General features: G+C 45.7%; 1 pseudogene; it reads right to left on the minus strand.

Moving 5' to 3' along the window:
* LOC120968840 (uncharacterized) lies at window positions 1-3,194 on the minus strand (annotated as a pseudogene).
* Between the last annotated feature and the right edge of the window lie 6,951 nt (window positions 3,195-10,145).

Below are 10,145 nucleotides of genomic sequence, written 5' to 3' on the forward strand. Positions count from 1 at the left end.
CTAACTCCTAAGTTCATCAAACATGCTCACGGTCCTCCTCTGCCTAGAAGTTGCTCCTAGTCTTTTGCACATTTTAGCTTTAGGTGCAGTTTTGTTGACTTGTTTAGGGGCCCTTCCACTTGTAGGTTTGGTTTGGGTGCCCTGCTGTGAAGATTGGTGTTGTGTGCCTTGATGTGAAGAATGTTGCTGGGTGCCCTGTTGTGAAGATTGTGCCCTGTCCCCTGTAGATGTTCCCTTAGTGACTCTCTGTGATGTTCTTGGTTCATTTTGCTACAACAGAATAAAGAGAAAATAATTGTTAGTTACATCAGAATAAGACAAAAATAAGAAAAGAATTACCTATATGATAGTATGACAGTACACACCTTTGTCTCTTTCTTTCTCTTCTTATTCTTGTATTTCCCCCTGTTGGGATTACTTGTGCACTTTCTCATGTTGTGCCCAGGTTGTCCACACAGACTGCACTTACCTTTTCTTCCAATTTTTGAAAGCTTGTGTGGATGTTTTGGAGGCTCATCTGCACCTCTTCTTCTCTCAGTCCTAGGTCTCCCAGGCATTTGCACATAGCCTGGAACAGCTGGCCTTGGTCTGTCAGACACAGGCCAGCTAGGCATGCCTTCCATTGGCATCAAGCAATGCTCATAAGTCCTGTTGTAAGCTTCAATTGTGTAGCAGCTTGCAATGAGTGAAACAATGTCATCAGGACCACATTGAGATGCTGCAAGAGCATGAACACATGGAATTCCAGACAGTTGCCAATATCTACATGAACATGTTTTAGCTTCCATGTCAACTTTGAAACCATGCTTCCCTAGTTTCACCTCATATCCATCTTTTCCATTCCATATTGTCTCACACTTATCCGTAAGCTATATCAGCTTGTTGACCTTTTTTATAATTTTAGGACAAATAGTTCCATTCCATTTTGCAGGCATTGCTCTGTTTACTTGAATTCTTACAATGACCTTTGCTCTAATTGCTTCAAACATGCTGATAATAGGCAACCCTCTGTACTCTACTATCCAGTTGTTAAAACTCTCACACATGTTATTATCCACAGAATCACAACATGAACCTTCTTTGAACCAAGCTCTACACCAATATTCTGGGCCTGATTGCATCATGTCTCTTGCTCCATCTGGTGTGAGTTGAGCAAGTTTGGCCCTGTTCAAGTTGAAGTGTATCCTGTTTGAAGATTTTGCACAAGCCCAAAATCTTTTCTGATATGCTTGATCTCTATGCTTTTTCTTCCAATTAGCATAGATATGCCTAGCACAATTCCTATGCTCAGCATTTGGAACAACCTTGGACACAGCATTGATGAGGCCTTTTTGTTGATCTGATATAAAGACCCACCCTTCTCCTTGATTTTCAATTTCCAAGTCTTTGTTTAGCAGGGCCATAAACCAGAACCAAGAGTCTTTGTTCTCAACCTCTACAGCAGCCCAGGCTATTGGATACATTTGCCCATTGGCATCTCTCCCAAGAGCACACAACAGTTCTCCACTCTGGGCTCCTTTAAAGAAGCAACCATCCAATCCTACAACTTTTCTGCAACCTTCTATGAAACCTCTTTTGCAGGCATGGAAACACACATATAATCTCTGAAAAACAGGGGCACTTTCCTTTGGATTTAGCACTACTGCAACAGTGCTACCTGGATTGCTCCTCAATATTTCTAGTTGATAATCAAAAACCCTAGCATATTCTTCATGCATTGCTTCTCTAACTCTTCTTCTCACAATTGCCTTTGCTTTCTTTATCTTGGAGACATGCACATCTACAAACATCTCCAACCTGACAGTTGCCTTGATAGATTTGATTTTCCATCCAGGATTGGCCTTCATAATTCTCTCATACTTATCTGCTATTCTAGCTGCAGTAACCAATCTGTTGTCTCTCCTCTGGGGGCATATGTGGTTGTCTACAAATGTGATCACTTGAAACCAGTCATTAGAGCTCACATGTCCAACATATATCAACCATGGACACTCAGGCCAAGAGCATTTTGCTCTAATCCTATTAGCCTCATCCTTTATGAAGGTAATTTGTCTCCTCACTACTAGACCATATTTCACAACAGCATTCTTGAACTATTTTCTCCCCCTAAATGTCATGCCAAGGCAAAAGACAGGAATTGCAGCCTTGCTATCAAATCTTGGAAATCTGGATTCCCTCCTAATGAAATTTCCAAACTCATCCTCATCATAACTGTACTCCTCACTGGAATCCATGTAAGGAGTGTCATTTCCCTCATCCATTTCATCTACAAGGATTAACTGTGCTGTATTTTCCTTGATCTCCTTCTCTTCATCAAGTGGCAAGTTCATCCTTATCTTTCTAAGCACTTCCTTAGCATGCTTTCTCAGCTCCTCTGCTTCATCATCTTCCCCTGAACTATCTGCATCTCCAGGACACCAATCCAGGTCTTCACATTCATCAGCAGCAACCTCTTCTTTATTTTCTGCATTGATCTCTTCTCCACCTTCAGGTTTCACATTTGCTGCAGTTCCAGCAGCATCCTCATGCTCATGCTCATCCGCAGCCTCATCAGAGCAATCATCTAGGTCCTCTTCATGCTCTGCCTGCCAATCACTGTCAGTGTGCTCTTCTTGACTTTCAGTTCCAGGATTTTCAGTGTTCTCTTGTTGCTCTTCTACATTTCCTTCATTTTGTTCTTCTCCACCTTCAGTTTCCAAGTTCACATATATGTCCACAACACCACCATCTGTAATGCATCTCTCCATAAAATACACATTTGCATCAGTCTCTAACCTTCTCAGCCCATCTCTAACATTCATTCCAGGAAACAGCCAGTAGAGCCTATGATTGTCTGTCAAAGACTCACCATGGTATGCCATCTTTATGTCTGCAATCTGCTCCCTGACAGATGCTAAGGACAACTTGTCCCTCTGCATAAAAGTGACCTCAACAGAACCACCAACGTAAGAGCAACACTTCTCTGAATATTCAAATTCACCATTGTAATAGACACGAAGGCCTAACCAATCAAGATTGTCCATTGTTGATCCCTAAAAAACAATGAAGCAACTCTTAAATCAAGCAATCAACTAGAGCAACACTTAAATCTCTAAAAACAGGAACTTCTCCTTCATTCTACTCGACCCAGACCATTAACAGATGAATCAACTACAGCCATGTGTAGTAGGGGAAGGAGATGAGACTAACCTCAATTTGCCGACGCCGCGGAAACACTCAGTCTACCCCTACCAGTCCCGCTGCCGCATCGAATGCGCCGTCACGCTAGGGTTTTGAGGATGGGGACAAGAGAGGTGGCGCGGTCGCGCGGAAAAGAGGGATTGGGGTTGATTCACCGTGGCACACTGCCGCCACCACCAGTCCGAGCACCTTCGATGGTTTCGACTCAGCGCCGCCGCGACGATTCCATCATCGGCGGCAGAGAGGGAGGGGATTGGGGAATTTGTGGAAAAACAGAACGAACGGGTGGGGGGCAGCTCTACCACACCAGCCGGTAAAAACCACCCTTGTCCACCGCCACGTCAGCTCCAGGTCGAGACTAACCACCAAGGGTTTTTTTTGTCTGGTATGGGTTTGATCAGGGGGTGAAAGGGGCAGAAAAATAGATCAGGGGGTGATGTGAACCACCAACTTTGTTCAGGGTAGTAAAATGGACTTTTTTCTTCCAAAATTTATTTTGAGCCATAATTTCATTGAAATCAATCGACTCCTACTCAAAACTAGGTGGATCAATCAATCACAACCAAAATTGAAAACCAAATTGACCCTATGTGTTTATTTTAACAATCCAAAGTTGACAAAAGCAAGGATGTGACAAGTAGTATGAGGCATTCCACTGTCCATGCTCTAAATATGTAAACTAGTTTGCTATAGGTCACCTAACAAAAAATTATGAACGACTAAACCATGCATAACTGCAACATATTTCGATCATGCCAAAATCTGAGGTGTTCGCACGAGCATATAGCTACTAAAAGACTATAAGTTGGTTGAGATAGCGAGATAAGTCATCGAAATATAAGACAAACCTTGAGTGCTTAATGATATATATACATGCCAATATATATCAAAAAATTTATCAAACTCAATTCATACCCCTACACTAAGAAAGATATGAAATACAATCATTTTCTTCTGCGGTCAGTATAGTCAAATGATATTTTCTTATCTCAAACTAATGGTTAGTCACGTGATCTATCTTGATTCCACCCACACCCGCGCAAATTTTAGTCTCAAGATGTTGACTGGGTCAGAATGTCGGCTTTTGGTGTGGTGATTTCGACCCCTTCTTTTGATTTATTTATGCGGCATGCTCCGGTTTTCACAAATCTCTGGACTGGTGGTTAAGGATTGCAAGCGGCACTGTCCGAACCAATGTGTCTTCAACGTTATTAGTTCTTGTTTCTAGTGGCAAGTGAACGTTGCTTCAATGACTAGTACGACTAGATTGTATACATGTTTCACTTTACTTCACCGCTAGTTCAATGCAAAATTTAAGCGCCATGAGGGGGCGTATAGTCGAACAAAGAGGACAACTAGTATGATTCTTTATGTAATTTTATTTGTACTGATTGTTTTGTGTCTTGTCGTCTTTTCATTGTATTTGTCGTGGTAATCTCACGGCAAATGCCGGGGGTAGCTTATCGTGGGTGGAGCCATGAAGACGTCGTCGGGTTCCGGAAGCGAGAGTGAGCACGAGCTCGGGGGCACGCGAGACGTACCCAGGTTCGGGGCTCTCCGGGGAGATAACACCCCTAGTCCTCCTGAGATGACTATGATCACGAGTATACAGAGTTGCTCCTAGAGCTGTATTGCTAGAGGAGGAAGAAGGGTAGAGCTCTCCCTCTTCTCCTTGCTATAGTGTGTGTGGAATGAGAGCTGAACCCTTTGCATGGGTGAGCCTAGGGGGTCTTATTGGCCGACCCCCCCCCCCCCCCGAGTACAATGGTAATATGGCCGGGTGCATGGCCCGGACGTCAGTGTCTAAGGTCACCGGGTTCGCCGCCGGCTGCTGGGGCCCGCCTCTGGAGGGCCCTGCCGGCTGCCGAGAATCCGGCCGACAGGTAGGGCCCGCCGCCTGCGGGCCATGCTGATTGCCTTTTGCTGTAGCGTGGTCCTTACTGACGAGGGTCGCGTCATGCGTCGTATGGCTACAGTCCCGCGCCGTGCGAGTAGGTGGCCGCTTGGTCAGCGCGTGCTGTAGCCACGCCCCTACGGGATTCGGGGGAGCAGGCGGTACTGTAGCCACGCCCCGTCTTGTCATGGTTGGTGAGTGTAGACTTCGAGGAGGAGGGGCCGGCTGCTGGGAGCCGGCCTACCCCCAAAGTCGCTGCTATGAATGCGTCGTCTTCTGGAAGCCGGCAGCGTGGTCCCATCCGGCCAGGGAGCCGGCCGCGCGGCTAGTTGGCATGAGGGACTTTGCCAGTCCCGATTTCTTGAAATGTCATTGGGTGCGGATAAGGCTACCCGGGGTACATCGCCCCGACAGTATTGGCTACTGTTTTCCATGATAATTATCGGGTTAAGATATCCTTAGGTACTATCCCTGGCGACTAGGGCAAACTCTTCCCTCCAGACTTCACCGTCGAGCCCATGAATTCGCCTCCCCTCTACCTGTCGTTCCGGTGGCCAATGATGGGGAGGGGAATCCCGGTGCCTCTGCTTCGCTTAGTAGGTTATCTTAGGGGTTTTCTAGTCCTCGTAGGTGCGGTGCTCGGACGGAGAGCGGCGTTTCTTCCTCGAGTTTGTCTTCCGGGATCTGATTCTTCTCGGGTTTGTTCGTCTGGACGTAGTCGGCGGAGCTCCGGCGTAGATTATTGCCGTCTCCTTAGGGCGGTGAGATTAGGGTTTCTGGTCATGTTGCGAGATTAGGTGTCAGGTGTTTCAAATCTACGCAAGGGTTCAACGGCGACGATTGCGGCTCCAGACGCTGGTCCTTAGGGACACATGCACGAAGACTTTTCGGTCGTCATTGACAAGGTCCAGGTGGCTCCGGTAGAGGAGCGGCGACACTCGCGTCGGCGACTTGTTCTGGCGGCAGTATTGGTCGTTCGATGGTTTCGGAATCTTGATGTAATTTTTATTAGTATGTTTGAAAAATTATGTACTTCCGATGATTTTATAATAGATTTGATCTTTTCAACAACAAAAATCCGTAAGTATGTTTTCACAATTTCTTTTTATATAAGACAAGACCAATTAAGTTTTTCTACCAGCATGCCCATAAACCGCACGCCGGAGCTCGACGAGATTTAGAAAACCGTCGATGAGGCATTCAGGCGAGGCATCCCACACGTGACAAATGACAAGACCGACCAACCGATCGATCCATCGGCACTGATCACCTCGTCGTCCGCCAGCGTTCCTTGTCGATGCTCCGTCGCGAGCACGGAGCTCGCGCATGTGCATGCGCGCGCGTCGTCCCGTCCTGTCGTCCGCCGATCCCAAGGAGGATGTCCTCCTTGGCCCCGCGCGCGTGTCGTTTTGGCGCCGTTTCCCTGTCGGGGCAAGGCAAGCCCGCGCACGCGTAGGGCTCGGCCCGGGAATCACTGTGCCATGCGGTGTGTGTGATATTCTCTTGTTCCTCTCTGTCTACCCACACGCAGCCAGGGTTTCCAAGGAAACATGAAAGGCAGCTTTTCGCCTGCATGGCCGTCGGATCGCTATGCCATTACTACTGACTGTTGCGGTCGCTTCTCTTTGTCTTTGCCATGGCATGAGTGAGTGGCTTATGTGGCTGACTATCTGCGTGCCTTGAAATGGATATTGGATGGATGATGCGGCCATTCTGGGTCCATTGGCATCATGTTACCACGTGAACCCTTCATGGAAATCACTGTGATTACTACATTGCACATTGCAGTTGCATTATAAACATCCTGGCAGAACGAATCTTAAAGGGCTATAGGTGATCATGAAGTCGTTATAGCTTTGAAAAGACAAACTATAAGACTCCATTCTCTCTATAGGATAAGTTTGTTAAGATGCTGCCACCAACCCGCTAGACTTTAGAAACCCGTGGGCCTGCTTGATAACAAACAATGTAGTCCAAACTCACTACTCTAGGAGGAGTGGACTTTTAGTTCAGGGACGGAGCCAGCATCAAGTTTATGTTATCCATACACCGTAACATATAAGATGCTCCGTGACAGACAATTCAGACTATTACTCCGCATATAAGATTTGCGTAAAGTTGAACTTCATAACTATAACCAAATGTATAGAAAAAAAAACTGGATGTGGCTAGATCTTGGTCAACTGAGACTTAACCAAGTCCCAGTCAAGTCACAAAAATGTAAAAATAAGAAGAAAATTTTACAGGGATATTCACGTACGATCTCATGAATAAAGCATCGACTGAGACTTGGTAAAGTTTCAGTCGACTGAGATTTAGCAATCCCGAAAAAAAAATCTACATTCAGACCTTTTTCTTAAGAACATTAAGGCTTGTTTTGGTTTATAGAATAGCATTATCATAGGAATAAGAATTTTGTATGAAATGACATATACCTCAAAATATATGAGTAAGAATAGAAAAAGTGATGTCATTTGGTTTACATCGTAGGAACTTTTCTATTGAGTCTAGGCTCATGTTTATCTTCCTTTGAAATGTGGAGGATAAGAACCAATTCTATGTAGGAATAGGAATCCATTTCCATTCACATGAACCAAATGGCTCTTAAGAAAAAAATCATATATGAAAATCATATCCTATAGAAATACTATTTGGTGATAAGATAGCAGCATATTGTATGTGCGTGAGGTTGGTGGGTGCGAACTTGGTGCACACGGGTGCATCACCCCCTGATATGAAAAAAAAACAGTAATTCAGAAAAAGTTCAAAAAATCATTTTTTTTGGAAATATACATGTCCAACAGTTGTGCCCATATAAAAAGTTTCGCGAAGGAATACCTTCTAGTGTATTGAACGCAGCCGAAAAGAAAATGAAGACTATATACAAGGTACTGTACTTATAGAGTACACTAGGATATTTGTTTTTCTTGGTCTGGACTGAACGGAAGTTTATTCCAGCCCTAAACTTTTTATACGGGTACAAGGGTAGGTCAACTTTGTTTCCAAAAATGTTTCGGTTTTTCTGACTTTTTCTGTAATCAATAAATTATTTTTTATTTATCAGGGTGTGATGCACCCGAGTGCCACAAGGGATTTCCCTGAGGTTGGTGAGCTAGAAAGTGGACATAAGTACATAACACAAACCTGAAGAAAGTTTAGTACGGACGAGACTCACCATACTCCAAGCAAGACTTCCGTTTCTAAATATAAGTTTTTTTAGAGATTTCACTATGGACTGTTAGAACATATCATCGTTGTAATCTCAACCTCCTCCTCTATCTTGTATTGTATCCAAACTCTTGTACTCATCCTTGTACGCCAAGGCAAGGCCTTCGGCCCCATCAATATAAACTCACGCGGCTCCCCTCGAGGGAGTAGAAACGCTTCAAAATCTTACATGGTCATCAGAGCCCCTCTTCCATACATCTAGCCACAAACCAGAAACAAAACCCTAGATCATATCCGCGATCGCCGTCATGGCTTCCTCAGCCGGCGTCGCCCTGAACCTTGGTTCGCCTCCGTCAGAAAAACTTGCGAGAGGGAACTTCATCCTCTGGAAGACGCAGGTTCTCCCAGCCCTGCGAGGTGCGCAGGTTACTGGGCTTCTGGACAACTCCGACGCCGCTCCGCCCAAGACGGTGGAGGTCACAAAGGCGGACAAAACCACGGCCCAAGAGCCGAATCCTCTGTATGGACCTTGGATCGCCAAAGATCAACAGGTCCTGTCATATCTACTCAACTCCATGTCTCCTGAGATCCTTGCGCAGGTCGTCGGGAGGGACTCCACCTTCGAGCTCTGGACAACAATCAACAACCTCTTCGCCTCACAATCGCAGTCTCGGATTACCAATCTGAGGATTGCAATCACCAACACCAAGAAAGGCACCATGTCTAGTTCAGCATACATGGCGAAGATGAAGAGTCTCGGGGATGAACTAGTTGTTGCTGGCCGCCCCGTCTCTGATCCGGAGATGGTGGACTACATACTTGCAGGTCTGGACCGCGACTACGACTCCGTGGTGGCGGCGATCGGCGCTGTCAAGAACAACATCACCGCCGATGATCTTTTTGCTCAGATCTCTGCCTTTGATCAAAGGATGGAGATGTTGGGCGACTCGTCTTCAGGCGGGTTTCATACATCCGCTAATGCAGTCTACAGAAGCCGTGGCTCGTCCCGCGGCAGATCCTATCACGGGCGAGGAGGAAGGGGGCGCGGCCGTAGTGGTGACCGCGGTGACCGCCAGCCTTCTCCCTCTAATGGCGGCGGCGGCTTCAGAGGACGTCCTCAGCAGCAGCAACAACAACAGGTGCGTGAGCAGCAACATGACTTCCCAGAGTGTCAGATATGTCTCAAGCATCATCCAGGGGGTGCACGTGTCTGTTGGTGGCGCTATGAAGAGAATGATCAAGAAGAAAAGGAGGCGCATGCAGTCTCCTATGGTGTTGACACAAATTGGTATGCCGACAGTGCAGCAACAAATCACACCACGGGTGAACTTGACAAGTTGACGATGCGGGAGAAGTACAATGGAGGTGACCAAATTCACACGGCAAGCGGTTCTAGTATGAATATTACACATATTGGTAGTTCAATCGTTAAAAACCCCATGAAAAATTTGCACTTGAAAGATGTCTTGCATGTTCCAGAAACTTCCAAAAATCTTGTTTCCGTCCATCGTTTCACTCTTGATAACAATGTTCTCATAGAATTCTATCCTTATTTTTTCTTGGTTAAGGACTTGGCAACAAGGAGAATCATTCTTAGAGGACGATGCGTGGGAGGTCTCTACCCACTCATATCATCATCATTTTCATGGTCAGATAAACAAGCAAATATTGTCACCAAGCCTTCTTCATCAAGGTGGCACAGTCGTTTGGGTCATCCATCTTCAGTCATAGTTAAATATATTCTTAGCAAAAATAAACTCTCTTATGAGCCTAGTGTTGAGTCAGTTTGTGATCCGTGTGAACAAGCTAAAAGTCATCAATTGCCTTACCCTATTTCTATTAGTGTATCTACTTCTCCATTACAACTCATCTTCTCAGATGTATGGGGACCAGCCCCTACTTC

The sequence above is a fragment of the Aegilops tauschii genome, chromosome 7 (genome assembly GCF_002575655.3).
Source record: "Aegilops tauschii subsp. strangulata cultivar AL8/78 chromosome 7, Aet v6.0, whole genome shotgun sequence".
NCBI lineage: Eukaryota > Viridiplantae > Streptophyta > Magnoliopsida > Poales > Poaceae > Aegilops > Aegilops tauschii.